Source organism: Bubalus kerabau, chromosome 3, assembly GCF_029407905.1.
Source record: "Bubalus kerabau isolate K-KA32 ecotype Philippines breed swamp buffalo chromosome 3, PCC_UOA_SB_1v2, whole genome shotgun sequence".
Lineage (NCBI taxonomy): Eukaryota > Metazoa > Chordata > Mammalia > Artiodactyla > Bovidae > Bubalus > Bubalus kerabau.
The window spans coordinates 104,430,251-104,450,096 of NC_073626.1; positions in this window are offsets into that span (position 1 = coordinate 104,430,251).

Consider the following 19,846-nt stretch of genomic DNA (forward strand, 5'->3'; position numbering starts at 1 on the left):
CAAACATTTAACCAAAACTACTGCAAATGCAGTTATTATTATTTTTTTAATATATAATGACTATTCTTTTCCTTCTTTCTTTTTAGTCACAAGTTGATTTTGATTCTATAATGATATCTCATATCACACCACAGTTCTGTTGAGAAAAAGAAAGGGGTAAGTGGACATTTTAGTGGATACATAAACAAGAACTTAACCTGAATAAACTAAAGATAAACAACATTCAGATTATGTGAAGATTACCTGGGGCCAATTTGAAGGATGAAAATAATGTAGCAACATTACTGAAATCCAGAACAATAGGGTGTTTCAACAATCAATAAGAAGGATCCAGCAGTGGAAAAATGAATGTGAAAAATGTATTGGAAAATTGAGACCATGAGAAAAAAAACAACTGACATTGCTTAATCTAGAAAAGAAATGGTTTGAGGGAAACAATAGAAATTTCATCATAAGAAGAATTATTTTATAGATGATGGGGTCCAGATGTTTCCCTGTCCCCTTAGCTAATATGGAATTATGCGACAAAAAATTTTGGTTAATTATTATAACTTTATAGGCTAAGAAACCCAGAAATTGTTTATCAAGAGATGTACATAAGAAGATTTATTCAGCCATGCAAATTGACACAGGGCCAGGTACCCACAGGGCCTTATTAAAATTAACCTTCAAACAAGAAGTTGAGGTTTTGATGGCCCCAAGCATCACAGATATATGCATATATATATATATAAAGAAACTTGGTATCTATCTCTTTAAGATTGTTCAGGATACTTATCTTACTTTAACTATAGTTACATAGTAACATATGAGAATGGTCATTCTTGTTATGTATGTTTTTTTAAATGTTTGACGGTGGTTTCAACTGAACAATTCCATAACCTAAATATCTAGGAAAAGATTCCCATTTGGCATATCTGGGTAGAGACATTTTCAAAGTAAAAGTAGGAAATGTACTCTTACTACAAGTAGAGTAGTAGGACTTTCTCAAGAATGCACTATCACTGAAATACACAGGATAAACTCACTGTTACTAACTTAAAGCGAAAGCTGGACATTTGGGGGCACTCAACACTTCCTTTTGCATGGAATGGCCCCTTTGATATTAAAAGAAAAAAATTAAAATGAAAAGAGGCAGTAATCCAGAAGAAGCAGCTTGGACACCATCACTCCATCACTGTGATTAATGTTAAAATCTAATCACATTAGGGAACATTGCTTCTGTGGGCAGTGTGGCCCCCACCAGTCTGTTGATGGTTGGGCCATGGAGGAATTTATTCCCTTAATGTTCTGTTTGGGCTTGAAACCTAGCCCCACGTCAGGAGTTGAGTATGGCTCCTTGGGCAGAATACTGAGTGACAGTGGAAGTGTTGGTAGCTCAGTTGTGTCTGACCCTTTGTGACCCCGTGGACTGTAGCCTCCAGGCTCCTCTATTCATGAGGATTCTCCAGGCAAGAATACTGGAGTGGTTTGCCATGCCCTCCTCCAGGGGAGCTTCCCAATCCAGGGATCAAACACAGGTCTCCTGCATTGCAGGTGATTTTTTTTACCAGCTGAGCTACCAGGGAAGCCCCAGATGGGCTATAGTAGAATCTAAAAAAGAGTGGATATACGTGCCATTTGTATAACAGATTCACTTTTCTTTACACTTGAAACTAACACAACATAGTAAGTGAAATATACTCCCTACCAAATTAAGATTGCTGGGAGAAATATCAATAACCTCAGATATGCAGATGACACCACCCTTATGGCAGAAAGTGAAGAGGAACTAAAAAGCCTCTTGATGAAAGTGAAAGTGGAGAGTGAAAAAGTTGGCTTAAAGCTCAACATTCAGAAAATCAAGATCATGACATCCGGTCCCATCAGTTCATGGGAAATAGATGGGGAAACACTGGAAACAGTGTCAGACTATTTTTGGGGGCTCCAAAATCACTGCAGATGGTGACTGCAGCCATGAAATTAAAAGATGCGTACTCCTTGCGAGAAAAGTTATGACCAAGCTAGATAGCATATTGAAAAGCAGAGACATTACTTTGCCAACAAAGTTCTGTCTAGTCAAGGCTATGGTTTTTCCTGTGGTCATGTGTGGATGTGAGAGTTGGACTGTGAAGAAGGCTGAGCGCCGAAGAATTGATGCTTTTGAGCTGTGGTGTTGGAGAAGACTCTTGAGAGTCCCTTGGACTGCAAGGAGATCCAACCAGTCCATTCTGAGATCAGCCCTGGGATTTATTTGGAAGGAATGATGCTAAAGCTGAAACTCCAGTACTTTGGCCACCTCATGTGAAGAGTCGACTCATTGGAAAAGACTCTGATGCTGGGAGGGATTGGGGGCAGGAGGAGAAGGGGACGACAGAGGATGAGATGGCTAGATGGCATCACTGACTCGATGGACGTGAGTCTGAGTGAACTCCGGGAGTTGGTGATGGACAGGGAGGCCTAGCGTGCTGCAATTCATGGGGTGGCAAAGAGTCGGACACGACTGAGCAACTGAACTGAACTGAACCAAATTAAAGAAAAACAAATAAGAGTCACCCATTTAAAATAAGTAAAGAATATAAGGAAGGAAAGAAAAGAATATTAAAAGATATTTATAAAGATTAATGAATTGCTTCACATCTTTTGCTGACACATTTGTTGGTCAGGTAGTATGATGTTGAATAAGGATTTTGTAAGCCTTAGACAGTGATGCTGACAGAAGCATGGTGGTACCAAGACAAGTGATATCAAGACTTAGAGTTGTGTACTGTGACAACAAATGGCTCTTCTCTCCTGGGGAAGAGAATTCATCTAATGAAGCTCTTGATACTACTAGGGGCTGGATGCTTCCCCAGATGCTTGAAGCCATAATGAAAATTTAGTGATCAGAATCAGAATCTTCCTTTCTCCTGTTGTGAAATTACCAGACTAGAGGGAGAAAAGCCATTTAAGTCTTCCTAAGGGCTGAAGAAGAACCTTACAAGTCCCTTGGACTGCAAGGAGACCCAACCAGTCCATCCTAAAGGAGACCAGTCCTGGGTGTTCATCGGAAGGATTGCTGCTGAAGCTGAAACTCCAATACTTTGGCCACCTCATGCGAAGGTTGATTCATTGGAAAAGACCCTGATGCTGGGAGGGCTTGGGGGCAGGAGGAGAAGGGGACGACAGAGGATGAGATGGCTGGATGGCGTCACCGACTCGATGCATGTGAGTTTGAGTGAACTCCGGGAGTTGGTGATGGACAGGGAGGCCTGGCATGCTGCAATTCATGGGGTCACAAAGAGTCGGACACGACTGAGCGACTGAACTGAACTGAACTGAAGGGAAGTCTACGTTGCCAAGCCCATGCATAGTCTCCACCCTTGGCTCTGTGGCCACATTATGCTTTAGCTCAGTGAATAAGCACTAGAGTGTCTGGAAAAAACCTGTAATCAACACCACAGTTTTGATCATCTTGTTTTTCTGATTACTGAGATCTTCTTATAAAGGAAATATTGTTTATTGATCATTTTCAAAGGATATAAATATCATTACACTATGTACCCATTCCAAAAGATATATTTGAAAACTCTACTTTAAGAATGTCGTATCACCAAACTTCCCGGCTTGGTTAAACCAATCTTCCGACCATTTGGCCAAACTATTAATCTCTCTTTTTCAATTAGTAAAGACCTGGAATATTCAGCTCTAAAAGGAAATAGCTAACAAGCCATGAAAAGACATGGAGCAACCTTAAATGCATATTGCTAAGTGAAAGAAGTCAATCGGAAAAGGCTACCTATTGTATGATTCCAACTATATGACATTCTAAATGGGTGAACTATGGATACCAAAGGTCAGTGTTTGTCAGAGATTGGGTGCAGTGGAGAAAGAGATGAACAGGCAGAGAAGGAGAATTTTCAAGGCTATAAAAATACTCCGTATAATATTAAAATGAGGTATACATTTAATTATAGATTTCTCCAAGCCAATAGAATGTACAACACCAAAAGTAAACTCTAAGATAAACTATGAACTTTGAATGATTTTGATGTGTCAACACAGATTCATCAATCGTAACAGATGTCCACTCTGTGAGTGATATGATAACGGGGGATACTAAGCATATATGAGTCAAGGGGCATAGAACTGCCCTAGAACTGCTATAAAAATAAAGTATTTTAATATTAAATAAATAAATACAGTATGGTGAAATTAAAAAAATAAAATTAACAACAACTATCTAAAGATGCCTATAAGTAAGCACACAAAGTGAAACTTTTGGATGAGAGAGAAAATTCTAAGAAACAAATAAGTTTCCCCTATTTTCTTTTTACTTATAAATAAAACTTTAAAGAAACCAAAAACAATATAAGAAGGATAAAGGGCCCCTGTTAACCAAAAGGTATAGGTAAATCCCTAAAGTATAAGATTTGAGAAGAGGATATGTAAATTCCTATATAACTGCATACAGTTCTCAACTTAACCCATGAACTATCAATCATAAAGGTTTTCAAAACTGAACTGAGATTTGAGTCATCCACACAAGGCTCAAAAGGGCCTTGAACTATGGATGCACAGATAGGCCCCAAATCAGTATAGCAAAGATGGAGAAAATGGAATTGAGATTTGAACTGCATTGGCTCAAAGGAACAGGGACAGAACTTCACTCTGAACAAAATCAGGCTGATTAGTATTGGTTAGTGGCTGAAATAAAAATACCTACAATCCCAAGAGGACTATAACAAGACTCAGAGTCTGTACAACATAGCATTTTCAATATCCAGAATATAAGTGAATATTACCTGCCATGTGAAGAAAAAGAAAACTCAAAGGCTAGAGTCATAAGACAGAATTTTTACAACAGCTATTTTAAGTATATTTCATGAGATAAAGGAAAAACACCCTTAAAAATGAATGAAATGATAGGCATATTTAACACAAAAATAAAAACTAAAAAGATAAATCAATTGGAATTTTTAGAATTGAAAAAATAAAATATCTAGAAAATAAACTTAATACAGAATGGGATGGCAGCTAAATGAAGAAATTGAAGATAGATTAGTAGAAGGATTACATCTGAAAAGCAGAGAGAAGAAAATATAATTTGAACATAATCTCAAGGATCTGTGGGACAATATCAAAAGGTCTAAAGATATACCTGTGGAATCCCAGAAGGAACTCTGAAAAAAGTAGGTCTGAGGCAGAAAATATATTTGAAGAAACAATGGGTAAAATATCCTAAGTTTTATGAAAGCACACATTCATAAATTGAAAGAGCTGAAAAAATTTTCAACATGATAAACTCAAAACAAACCATGCCTGCATGTGTGTTATAAACAGTGAAAACCTTGTGAAAAGAGCTGGATGCAAATGCCACATTCTATATAGGAAAACAGTGATTAAACTACCTTGGATTTGTCATCAGAAAAAATAGAGGTCAGGCAATACTAGGAAAACATCTTCAAATTAAAAGTACTATCAATCCCCAGTTCATTCCCATTAAAATATACTTCATGTATCAGTGCTCAGTTGCTCAGTTGTATCTGACTCTTTGAGATCCCATGAACTGTAGGCCGCCAGGCTCCCATGTCCATGGGATTTTCCAGACAAGAATACTGGAGGGGGTTGCCATTTCCTAATTCAGGGGATCTTCGTGACCCAGGGATTGAACCTGTGTCTCCTGCATCACCTGGGAAGCATATATATTTCAAGAATAAAGCAAATAAAGACATCTTGAGGTAATGGAAAACTAGGAAAGTGTGGCTGTTAGACATGTTCTATAAGAAATGCAAAAGGATGCTCCTTAAGCTGAAGAGAAATAATATTAGAGAAAACTTTGAATCTTCAGGAATGAAGAAAAACAACAAAAAAAGATCACATCTGCAAAGCAGAGAGAAAAAAAAGTAGTTGAATATAATATCAAGAACCTGTGGTCTAATATCAAAAGGTCTAAAAAAAATATATCTCTGGAACCCCAGATATATTTGGGTATGGTTAAGTTCAGTTCAGTTCAGTTGCTCAGTCGTGTCCGACTTTTTGCAACCCCATGAATTGCAGCACGCCAGGTCTCCCTGTCCATCACCAACTCCCAGAGTTCACTCAGACTCACATCCATCGAGTCAGTGATGCCATCCAGCCATCTCATCCTCTGTCGTCCCCTTCTCCTCCTGCCCCCAATCCTTCCCAGCATCAGAATCTTTTCCAATGAGTCGACTCTTCGCAAGAGGTGGCCAAAGTACTGGAGTTTCAGCTTTAGCATCATTCCTTCCAAATAAATCCCAGGGCTGATCTCAGAATGGACTGGTTGGATCTCCTTGCAGTCCAAGGGACTCTCAAGAGTCTTCTCCAACACCACAGCTCAAAAGCATCAATTCGGCGCTCAGCCTTCTTCACAGTCCAACTCTCACATCCGTACATGACCACAGGAAAAATCATAGCCTTGACTAGACAGACCTTTGTTGGCAAAGTAATCTCTCTGCCTTTGAATATGCTATCTAGGTTGAACATAACTTTCCTTCCAAGGAGTAAGCGTCTTTTAATTTCATGGCTGCAGTCACCATCTGCAGTGATTTTGGAGCCCCCAAAAATAGTCTGACACTGTTTCCAGTGTTTCCCCATCTATTTCCCATGAACTGATGGGACCGGATGCCATGATCTTCATTTTGTGAATGTTGAGCTTTAAGCCAACTTTTTCACTCTCCACTTTCACTCTCATCAAGAGGCTTTTTAGTTCCTCTTCACTTTCTGCCATAAGGGTGGTGTCATCTGCATATCTGAGGTTATTGATATTTCTCCCGGAAAAGGTAATGGTAAATATAAAATATTAATTTTAACTCCTTAAATTGTTTAAAAATATGTATGACTACTTAAAACAAAAATTACAAAATTTCCTGATGAGATTTTCAGTTTATGTAAATGTATATTTGACAACAATAACTTAAGGATCAATGGGAAGCAAGGTAGACGTTCCTATATGGTTTCAGGGTTTCAACAATGTATATCAATTTGTATAATATTGGCTCTACAAGTATTCTATGAACGTGTAATGTGTGTGCATTTCAATCCTTGGAGGAATCTCTCACTCTAAAATGCACACACACACACACACACACACAGACCCACAAATGCAAACTAGAAGGAATATAGCTAAACAAGTGAAAAATTATCCTCATGTTATTCGCTGCTTCTGAGACACCTATTATGTATAGACAAATGGCATGCTGCAGTCTATGAGGTTGCAGTTGAACATGACTGAGTGACTGAACAACAATAATATACCTAAAAGGATGACTAAGTCACAGTGTAATACAATTCTGTTTAAGTTTTGTTTAGAGAATGAATTCTAGAATAGGTTAGAGGTAGTTGTAGTTTAGTGGAAAGATAAAAAAAAAAAGTAAGGTTTTAAACTCTGGCTCTACAAAAGATCAATTAGGAATAATTTTGTGACAGTTTTGGTCTAAAATAAATATTGTTTTAGATAAAAATTTTTTTATCTAAAAAATAAATACATTTCTCATTATTGGGATAATCATATCTCACAGGTTTATTGGAAAGACATATAATTATTACAGTGTACATGATACATCTTAAGAGTGTCATACATATTTATCTTTACCTTCCTGTCACAATGTATCTCCATCATTTGAGTTTGTTCCTTGGGCTCAGATATATCTAGCTATTCACATCTCCTCCTTTAATATATCTTACAGAATCAATATATAATTCAGAGACATTATTACATCAAATAAAATCGATTCATGGCAGCCAGGGTCATATTAGAGCATTTGAAATTCAGGATGGAAGAAACGCCATCAGAAAAAAGAGATGCGTTAGAATTGAGGATGCTGCAATGATAGGTTATCTCTAGGTTTGAGAATAGTTAACTTCAGGTGAAACCAGGTGTCATTATGGCAATACAGTATTTTAAGAGAAACCTCCTTTTAAATTTGTATAGAGAAGGAAAAAATATCGCTAGTTTATGTCCTCCTGCCACTTAAGAGAAATAAAAATGTCTGACACTTGCAGGCTATTTCCTCCGTTTGGAGACCACTGGCCTTCCTGCCTGTTACCCTCTCAGATGAACTTCATTTTTGTTTTAATCTGGGTAACTTCACATCCAGGACCCAAGTGACACAGTGTAAAGAATCCACCTGCAGTGTGGGAGACAAGGATTTGATCCCTGGGTCGGGAAGATACCCTGGAGAAGGAAATAGCAATCCACTCCAGTATTCTTGCCTGGTAAATGCCATGGACAGAGAAGCCTGATGGGCTACAGTCCATAGAGTCTCAAAAGATTCAGACATGACTTAGCAACTCAAAAAGAACTTCACATCTAGCTTCTTCTTTTAATCACCTTGGTCTTGCCAATACCATGTTAAGCAGTGCAAACAGAAATGGAAAAAGTCAGCTAAACTATCATAGTTTTTACATTTGAGTTACTAAGGATTTACATAAATGCATGGAAATTTATAAATCTGTAGTAACTAAACCAAAGCAACAAACTACTGCTATTCTTGTGATTATCTTTTATCCAGATAGGAAAAACCTTGAAATAACTATTTGCCACCCACACATTAGCTATATATAACTATATGTAACTCTCAATATAACTATCTATCAATATATTGTGTGATGTGTGTATACACACACATATTTATGTATATATATCTATATCTATCTATCTATCTATATACATGTATATGCATATATATATCCCATGGAGAAGGAAATGGCAACCACTCCAGTATTCTTGCCTGGGAAATTCCATGGACAGAGGAGCCTGGTGGGCTACAGTCTATGGGTTCACAAGAGTTAGACACAGCTTAGCAACGAAACCACCACACACCATATATAAATATATATATATATAGAAAGATAGATAAATGCATACATATATACATAAATAGATGAGAGTGATTTCTTCTCTAATATTTACTGAGCACTTTGTATATACCAAGTACTGTAGTGGATATTGTGTTAAGTATGATTAAAACAAAGAATAATGACTAGGAGCTTTGGTGATTTGTATTATAAACCAAATTCTCATTTTTCAAATTGCCTATAAATAGACATTTGGAGCTTAACTGTTAGTTTATTCAATATAGTTTACTAAAGATCTATCACTTATTATTTGGTAAAAGTTCTGTATCCTTTCTGGTGACAAGAGAAAATGAATGAAGGCGGTCTATAAAATGACTGCTAAAGTATTTTACATCTAAAAAATTCTGTGCTTCTACAAAATCAACTTCTTTGCAATCCCTGGCATAAAATATTAGTGTGCAAGACAATTTTTAATATCAAAGTCTTCAATTAATGTAACTATCAAGTGAAGACTAACAAATAGGCCCAAACAATGTATTATTGCTACCTTCTTATCTAGGCAGTGTCAGGACTACTTGGTTCCTGCAGTACCGTCCAGTCTACATACAAAGTGGCTTGCATTAAGATACATTGGCCACAGTCTCTTTCCAACATCATCAAAGAATTGCAGCCCCTGTGATGAATACTTAAACAATGCAATACCTACAACCCCTGTGGCAATGGCAGATCTAGCAAAAAAGCAGGAGTTGAACCTCAGATGACACTGAGAGTCTGACAACTGACATTTACAACAATGTTAATGATTCACAGTTTTCAGATCTACACCATCATGAGAGCCTCCAGTGATGCCATCTCCTGCATGATTCATATGCTGTCTTCCCCAGCACTAAATGGGGAAAATGGAGCTTCACATTGCTGGAGAATTAGGGGCTACTTAACTCTGCCAATCTCTTGTTACTGACAGTTGTTGACAAGAAATTGGGTAGCAATAACTCATTTGCAAAGCTTCCACTTTGTATCTTCAATTAGAATGCAATAGAAAGCAAATTTATTTTCTTTTAGGAAGTATGGTACAGAAAGTAGTATAAATCAATGTGATCATCTCTGGGATGTCTGACATTTCAGTAATATTATTCTCATGGGAAATCTGCTCCGTGTTGACAACAATTCTTGGATTTTGCTGGACACCACAATTTCTGTTGCTAGTCAGAGGTAACTCTAGTTTATTCTCAAGTCTTATCTTTGTCTCTGAATTTTTAGTGAGGGCAACTTGCAGTGATTTCAATGGGCCCTGGTCTAATAATCATATTAAAATTCTTGGATTTTGTACATAAAATTAAGATTCCTGAGTGATAATATTAATATTACTAAATATATCATTCATGTGATTTATGTATATTTCAGACTAAAATGAATATTTAAAAAGTTAAAAGTAAAAGCATTAACAACATAAGCTTCACTATATTTTCATGATGCCTATAGTATATTGGTAAATATGCAGTGCTAATAACAATAGTAACAATTGGTACAGTTTAGAGAAGGACTGTTTTATGTTAGGCAGTTTGCATGTCTTTGCTCTAATTTTTATAATTATCTTTAAAGATAGATGCTATCATCCTTAGTTAACAGATGAGGTAATTAAACCTGAGAAAAGCTAAGTAACTTGCTAAATCCATATAACTAGATGGCTGTGTAATCAGGACTCACACCTAGTTTTGTATCATTCTAAGTCCTGTGCAAATTATGTTACATACTGTGTTTCCTGCTTTAATATTCTGAGAATACAAGGTGTAATACTAATGACACATTACATGTTTCTCTCTATATATATTATATATATAATATATAGAGAAAAGCATATGTTTTCATATGTAATATCTGCTCTATTTCAACATGTAACATGGGTATATTGGAAATTAAAATGTAACAAGGGTGCTTATTGAAACATAAACTAAACACTGTCATCTTTATGCAAACATAATTAATAGGAAGTGTAATCCACACAATGGGCTTCCCAGGTGGCACAGCGATAAAATATCTTCCTGCCAATGCAGGAGACGCCAGAGATAAAGGTTCAATCCTAGGGTCAGGAAGATCCTCTGGTGAAAGAAATGACAACCTGCTCCAGTATTCTTGCCTGGAAAATTCTATGGACAGAGGAGTCTGGTGGGCTACAGTCCATGGGGTCGCAAAGAGTTGGACACAACTGAGTGAATGAGCATGCACACATGCAATCCTTACACACCTACCACATAATATATGCTAATTTTTCATGGAAATTAAATATTAATAATGAGCATATTAACAAATAAACATATATATACACACACACACACACTTTTATTAACTGCATGTTTGATCTTTGGGGCTTCCCTGGTGGCTCAGATGGTAAGGAATCTGCCTGCAATGCGGGAGACCTGGGTTCAATCCCTGGGTTGGGAACATCCCCTGGAGGAGGGCATGGCAACCCACTCCAGTTTCTTGCCTGGAGAATCCCCACGGATAGAGGAGCCTGGCAGGCTACAGTCCTTGGGGTCACAAAAATTTGGACATGACTGAACAACTGAGCACATTTGATCTTTATGCTTTGGAGACATTCAGAATTAAAGTCACTTATTTTATTTGACTTATTTTTGATATAAGTAAGAAAGATAGGGTTCAGATAAGAGTTATATTTCCATTAAAATAAAATGTTTTAGAACTCCCAAGTATTCATTGAGATGAGATGAGATTAGATGAAGTTGCTCAAGTCGTGTCTGACTCTTTGCGACCCTGTGGACTGTAGCCCACCAGGGTCCTTTGACCATGGGATTCTCCAGTCAAGAATACTGGAGTGGGTTGCCATTTCCTTCTCCAGGGGATCTTCCCAACCCAGAGATTGAACCCAGGGATCAAACCCAGGTCTTCCTCATTGGAGGCAGACCCTTTAACCTCTGAACCACCAGGGAAGCACCAGGTATTCATTAAGGCAAACCAAATATTTCACTTGTATCACTTTCTTGGTCAAATAGACACATCTTTCAGTATTTCAGCATCTATTTCAGAGAACACAATCAGGTTATTTGTGCTTTGTGCAAAGCCTGATCAAAATTTGAAACCACTCAATAGTACTTCGGAAAAGGGAATGGCAACCCACTCCAGTATTCTTGCCTGGAAAATCGCATGGACAGAGCAGCCTGGTAGGCTGCAGTCCATGGGGTCGCTAGGAGTCGGACACGACTGAGCGACTTCACTTGCATGTATTGGTGGAGGAAATGGCAACTGACTCCAGTGTTCTTGCCTGGAGAATCCCAGGGACGGGGGAGCCTGGTGGGCTGCCATCTATGGGGTCTCTAGGAGTCTGACACGACTGAAGTGACTTAGCAGAAGCAGCAGCAGCAATAGTACTTAGATTATTCTGACACTGTGGATATACTGTTCCTTGTTTGGTGAAGTAGTGAGAAACACATTTCTATTCTACAAATCTGTTTTCCCCACCAAGAAGAATTACATGATATCAGGATTACTAAACAAGTAGGTCCTTTTTTATTATATTTTGTTAATGGCTAAAAATTACACCATTTATTATTTTGTATTATATGTGAACCATGATTTTATTGCTTTCTTACACAGGTTTTTCTTTAAATTTTCCATTAATTTCCTAATGGGATAACAATAACTTTTATCATAACTTTTGTATTTAGCTTTTATCATTTTGAATTTCTAACGTGTCAATTATTCTAAATTTTGTATATTCTTTTTTTTTTAATCTGGAATTTTTTCCCACTAATTTTTCAGTTTTCTTGTTTCAATCTGAACTCTTTTTTCCTCTCTACACCTGTGACACTCTTGCCTTGGTGGAAATCTATTTCCTAGACCACATATCTTTCTATGTCTCCCTGTCTTTTCTTCTTGATGAAGTACACTTCCAACAAACTTTTTAAATTCCTTTAAAAGAAAAATCATATGTATAAACATGTCCTGATTGTTATCAACAAATCAAATTCTATGTTCAAATTCATTTTACTTTAAAATTTTATAAAATTTGCTTCATAATCCCTTAAAATCCAAAGTTGGGATTGAAAAGTTCATGCTGTCTCTGTTTTATCTTGTGACTGAAAAGTTCATGCTGTTTCTGATTGTTTTTTTTTGAAATTAAATTCTCCTTTTCCATAAGGCAGAAACTCTGAGAATGGATTTTTTCTTTTATATTCTGGTGGGCATATAGTAGACAATTTCAAATTGGAGCTGTATCCTTTAGTTCTTGGAAAGTGCTCCTTCTGTTCAATGATCATTCCTTTTTATGATAGTCTTTTTGCTCTATGGATTTGATAACCGCTTGGTTGTTGTTCAGTTGTTAAATCATGTGCGACTCTCTGCAACACCATGAACTATAGCACACCAGAGATTCCTGTTCTTCACTATCTCCTGGAGCTTGCTCAAACTCACGTTCACTGAGTCAGTGATGCCATCCAACCATCTCATCCCATCACCGCCTTCTCTTGCCCTCAATCTTTCCCACTATCAGGGTCTTTTCCAGTGAATCAGATCTTCACATCAGGTAGCCAAAGCGTTGGAGCTTCAGCTTCAGCATCAGGCCTTCCAACGAATATTCAAGGTTGATTTCCTTTAGAATTGACTGGTTTGATCTCCCTGCTGTCCAAGGAACTCTCAAGAGTCTTCTCCAGCACCACAGTTCAAAAGCATCATTTCTTCCGTGCTCAGTCTTCTTTATGGTCCAACTCTCACCTCTGTACATGACTACTGGAAAAACCGTAGCTTTGACTAGATAGACCTTTGTTGGCAAAGTAATGCCTCTGTTCTTTAATATGCTCTCTAGGTTTTTCTCATAGCTTCCCTTGCAAGGAGCTAGCTTCTTTTAATTTCATGGCTGCAGTCACAATCTCCAGTGATTTTGGATCCCAAGAAAATAATGTCTGTCACTGTTTCTACTCTTTTCCCATCTATTTGCCATGAAGTGATAGGACACATGCCATGATCTTAGTTTTTTGAATGTTGAGTTTTAAGCCAGCGTTTTCACTCTCCTTTTTCATCTTCATCTTCACTTTCTGCAATTAAAGTGGTATCATCTGCATATATGAGGTTGTTGATATTTCTCCAGCTTGGGATTCACGCAGAACATTTCACATGATGTACTCTGTGTATAAGTTAAATAAGTGGGGTGACAATGTACAGACTTGATATACGCTTTCCTCAATTTGGAACCTGTCTATTGTTCCATGTCCCATTCTAATTGTTGCTTCTTATTCTGCACACAAGTTTCTCATGAGGCAGGTAAAAGTGAAAGTTAAAGTCTCTCAGTCGTGTATGACTCTTTGAGACCCCAAGGACTATACAGTCCATGAAATTCTCCAGGCCAGGATAGTGGAATGGGTAGCCTATCCCTTGTCCAGCAGATCTTCCTGACCCAGGAATTGAACTGGGTTTTCCTCCATTGCAGGCAGATTCTTTACCAACTCAGCTATCAGGGAAGCCCTCGTCTGGTATCATCTCTTTAAAATTTTTCCAGTTTGTTGTGATCTATACAGTCAAGAGCTTTAGAGTAGTCAATGAAGCAGAAGTAGATGTATTTTGAAATTACCCTGCTTTTTCTATCATCCAGCAGATGTTGGAAATTTGATCTCTGGTCCCTCTGTCTTTTCTAAATCCAGCTTGTACATCTGAAAGTTCTTGGTTCACTTTCTGCTGAAGCCTACCTTGAAGGATTTTGAACATAATTTTCTTAGCATGTGAAATAAGCACAATTTTACAGTAGTTTGAACATTCTTTGGCATTGCTTTTCTTTGGGATTGGAATGAAAACTGACCTTTTCCAGTCCTGTGGCCACTGCTGAGTTTTCCCAATTTGCTGGCATATTGAGTGCAGCACTTTAACAGCATCATTTTTTAGGATTTGAAATAGTTCAGCTGGAATTCCATCAGCTCCCCTAGCTTTGTTCACAGTAATGCTTCCTAAGACCTTTAAAACTACCTTAATATAGTCACAACAGTTATTTTGAAGTTCTTTTCTGTTTCCAGAATAAACTTTTATTCTTCAATGTTCAACTTTTTCTGCTTATCTTTGTATTCTCCTCCATTTTGTGAAATTTTCTAATTTTGGAGAATTCTTGGCAGTTCATTTGCATTTAATGTTTAAGCATTTGGTAACTAATGTGAGATTCCTCTATTTTGTAAGAAAATACATTCTGTAATATTCATCTCCCATAAATGGGAAGTATGCCTGGAATGGAGTATCAGCTTCAGGCTTTGCTTGGTTTTGAGTAAGCAAGAAACTGGCTTTCAGATTGGAACACTTATATTTCAATTTGAAGGCTTTGCACTTGGGGAAATACCACCTACACTGAAATTATAAATATACTTTTTATTTACTGTTTTAGGGTCTACCTAGAAGATGGCACCAACCCGATTCCTTTTGCTCATAGAGGTAAGAAAGTAGGAACATACTAATTCTTCCATATTTAGATCTTAGATCATTCCCCTTTCAGCTCCACTTTTGACTCCTGCTCTTCATCACATCTACAAACTCAGTGCTTGAAGTTCCTTTAGGGATCTGGTAGAAATATAAACTTGTCAGTGTACAGTCGGGTTGTGGTTTCCTCCTATTCCCAGCTTTTAAGTTGTCTAAGCTGAAAACTCTCATCTACTTATAAATAACTCTTACCAGTTCTCTTTATAATTATGGGGTTTATCATATTTTTGCACTTTATTACCTGCCTCTTGATAAACCTATATGCAGGTCAGGAAGCAACAGTTAGAACTGGACATGGAACAACAGACTGGTTCCAAATAGGAAAAGGAGTACATCAAGGCTGTATATTGTCACCCTGCTTATTTAACTTACATGCAGAGTACATCATGAGAAACTCTGGGCTGGAAGAAGCACAAGGTAGAATCAAGATTGCCAGGAGAAATATCAATAACCTCAGATATGCAGATGATACCAGCTTTATGGCAGAAAGTGAAGAAGAACTAAAGAGCCTCTTGATTAAAGTGAAAGAAGAGAGTGAAAAAGTTGGCTTAAAGCTTAACATACAGAAAGCTAAGATCATGGTGTCTGGTCCCATGACTTCATGGGATATAGATGGGGAAACAGTGGAAGCAGTGTCAGACTTTATTTTTTGGGGCTCCAAAATCAGTGCAGATGGGGACTGCAGCCATGAAATTAAAAGACACTTACTCCTTGGAAGGAAAGTTATGACCAACTTAGATAACATATTAAAAAGCAGAGACATTACTTTGCCAACAAAGGTCTGTCTAATCAAGGCTATGGTTTTTCAAGTCATGTATGGATGTGAGAGTTGGACTGTGAAGAAGGCTGAGTGCAGAAGAATTGATGCTTTTGAACTGTGGTGTTGGAGAAGACTCTTGAGAGTCCCTTGGACTGCAAGGAGGTCCAACCAGTCCATCCTAAAGGAGACCAGTCCTGGGTGTTTATTGGAAGGACTGAGGCTAAAGCTGAAACTCCAGTACTTTGGCCACCTTATGGGAAGAGTTGACTCATTGGAAAAGACCCTGATGCTGGGAGGGTTTGGGGGCAGGAGGAGAAGGGGATGACAGAGGATGAGATGGCTGGATGGCATTACCGACTCGATGGACATGAGTCTGGGTGAACTCTGGGAGTTGGTGATGGACAGGGAGGCCTGGTGTGCTGCAATTCATGGGGTCGCAAAGAGTCGGACACGACTGAGCAACTGAACTGAACTGAACTGAACTTGCATTTCATTTGATGAGAAGCAAACGTATCTGTTCAGTCATGTAGAATTCAAAAGTGTCATTTTACAATGGCTGCTGCTGCTGCTGCTAAGTCACCTCAGTCATGTCCGACTCTGTGCGACCCCATAGATGCCTGCCCACCAGGCTCCCCCATCCCTGGGATTCTCTAGGCAAGAATACTGGAGTGGGTTGCCATTTCCTTTTCCAATGCATGAAAGTGAAAAGTGAAAGTGAAGTCGCTCAGTCGTGTCCCACTCTTTGCGACCCCATAGACGGCAGCCCACCAGGCTCCTCCATCCATGGGATTTTCCAGGCAACAGTACTGGAGTGGGGTGCCATCGCCTTCTCTTTTACAATGGCAAGTGATACATTTAAACAATTTTTGAAATTGTAGATGTCATTTTCCTAGTTGCCCAATGTATCAAGTGAGGGAATTCCCATCCTTAGGCTTTGTTGTAGCATTTCTTCTCCATCCTTTACCTCAATTTCTCTTAGTTGTTTTGTAATTTTTACATTTCCAAACATATAACTTTCATAATCCTACATTTTTTGTGTGTTTTTACTTTTTTGTGCTTGGTATATGTAATAATTTCTTTGAAAATGAAAACTAGAAAACAGTGTTAATAAGTTATATAATGCAGATATTGATAATTGAGGGATTTTTTTAAAACAAAGGTACTACCTTATAAATGTGAAATAATGATGATAAATTATCTCTTATTTCTCCAAGTAGTCTTCATTATTTTCATTAAAATGAGAAGTTGGTGAGAAAGCTGTTGTTGTTTAGCAGTTCAATCAAGTCCAGCTCTTTGGAACCCCATGAATTATAGACCGCCAGGCTCCTCTACCCATGGAATTCTCCAGGCAAGAATACTGTACTGAGCTGTCATTTCCTTATCCAGGCAATCTTCCTGACCCAGGGATCGAACCAGTGTCTCCTGAATTGCAGGCAGATTCTTTATTGCTCGGCCACTGGGGAATCAATATTATACATTTTGCATTGTTATTGGTCAAGTTCCATTGCTAATACCCAAACATAGGCTTCTTTTCTGACACTTTCCTCCTCAAACATCCTCCATGGCTTTGACAGCCTTATCTTCTCCTGGTTATCATTATAGGATCTTCTGATTCCTTATCTCTCAGACTTCTCTCTCTTCCTTAACATGTATTTTTATGTAATAATAAGTCAAATTCGATACTTGGAGCATTTGTCTTTGTTTTTCTCTCCCCTGGTTTGACATCTAAGAGCCAAATCTGCATTTTGAAGCTTGACAGCTCTTATTTCTTGAGCTTATAAACTGAACTTCTTATTGCCAGGTTTTTTCACATACATGTGCAACGGACAACCAAATAGGATTAATTGTCACTTTCATTCCTACCTCCACACTGACAACACTTTTCTTTTGAGTGTCTCTTGTTTCATTTATTACATCACCTTTACCATCTTCCAGGCTAGAAACTTCTCTCCTACTCACTTCTCATTAGAATTGCCTAGTTTGTCATAGTGTTTCATTGATCCATCTCTTCTCATCTGTTTTTCAATGGATATCCACATTTAGCCCACATCATCTTTTGCCTATTTTAATGCAACAATCTCCAAACTGGTTTTTCTAGCTTCTATCACAGTCTTTCTCAATGAATTCTTAATACTACCATCAGAGTTAGCTTCTAAGACTGAAGTATATTACTAGTCTTTGTTCCAAAGCATTCAAATGTTCCCTCTTGCCCTCAGAATGAAGTCTAACATTTTGACCTTGGAACTTAAGAATTCACCTTTATGTCTGCATCTTTCTCATGCAGCCAGTTTTCTGGTCATTGGCTTGTCTGTTTGAAGTATCTTCTTTTACAATCTCCACCTTTCAAATGTCCAGCTCTACTTGGTCTCAACTCACAAGGCCTTCTCTGATACATCTTGATTGAAGTTTATCTTTCCTTTTCTCATTTCACATTTCATTTTATATCACTAGTGCACTAATTCTCAACTCAAAATGATTTTTTATCCCCCATAGAATATTTGTTAATGTCTGGAGATATTTTTTGACTGTCATAATTCTGAGAGAAGTGGACAGAGAGAAATACTTCTAGTAACTTTAGGGTCAGGCCAGAGGTTCTACTAAACATCCTGTCAAGCATGGATCATCTCTCCACAATAAAATGTAAATTTAAATGTACTGAAGTTGAGGAACATTTATTTACTATCACACTTGTTATATTCTTTTTCAACTAAAACTACTTATGACATACTTAAATCTTTTTACTAAAATACAAGTGACATATATAACAAGAACTGAGTCATAGTCTAATTTCTTTTATTGCTCAAGCATAATGATTTTTTTAAAAAGGAATTTAGCAAATGCTTGTTGAATTGAAATGTGGATTACTAAAAACTGCCCGATATATCTTTTATAATTTTTCTGGTCTTAACTTTCTCTAGCTTCTCACTCTTACATAGTTTTCTAGTTAGGTATGTCTCTTCTTCTTTGCTTATATTTCTAGCCCTTATAATACTACATTTAATTTTTTTGATTTACTCAATTTCTTTTTATAGTGCCACCTCATTATGGACAAGGGCAATATGCCTTCATCAGGGTAACTACAGAGCCAAGGACAGTGTCTGCAGGAGACAATATATTATGCAAAATAGTTGAACAGAACAACTATAGAAATTATTTTTAAGAAAATATAGGAGCAATTTCTATTGTAAAAAAGTTTTTCTCTATGATGAAAGTTGTAACCTTGCTGTTGTCATTGCTGTTGTTCAGTCGCTAAGTCGTGTCCTACTCTTTGCAACCCCATGGACTGCAGCACACCTGGCTTCCCAGTCCTTCAGTATCTCCTGGAGTTTGCTCAAACTCATGTCCATTGTCAGCGATGCTATCTAACCATCTCATCCTCAAGCTGCTTATATGTAAGAGCATCAGAGAAAGTGTACATGCCATCAGGAGGAATCAGGTATTCTGGAACTAGATATTAGTGATTATAGTTATTAGATTTGAGAGAAATCTGACAAGCAATGTCTTAATTCAGTGTTTCTCAAGCTATACTTGGTGGACCACCTGCATCAGAACAACTAAAGGGTATAATATAAAAAATAGCAACTTAAAGAGTCTGGAGCTAAAGGCCAGAAATCAGTATTTTTAGTAATCCCCTTGGTGATGCTGCTGCTGCTAAGTCACTTCAGTCGTGTCCGACTCTGTGTGACCCCATAGACTGCAGCCCACCAGGCTCCCCCATCCCTGGGATTCTCCAGGCAGGAACACTGGAGTGGGTTGCCATTTCCTTCTCCAATGCATGAAAGTGAAAAGTGAAAGGAAGTCGCTCAGTCATGTCCGACTCTTAGCGACCCCCTGGAC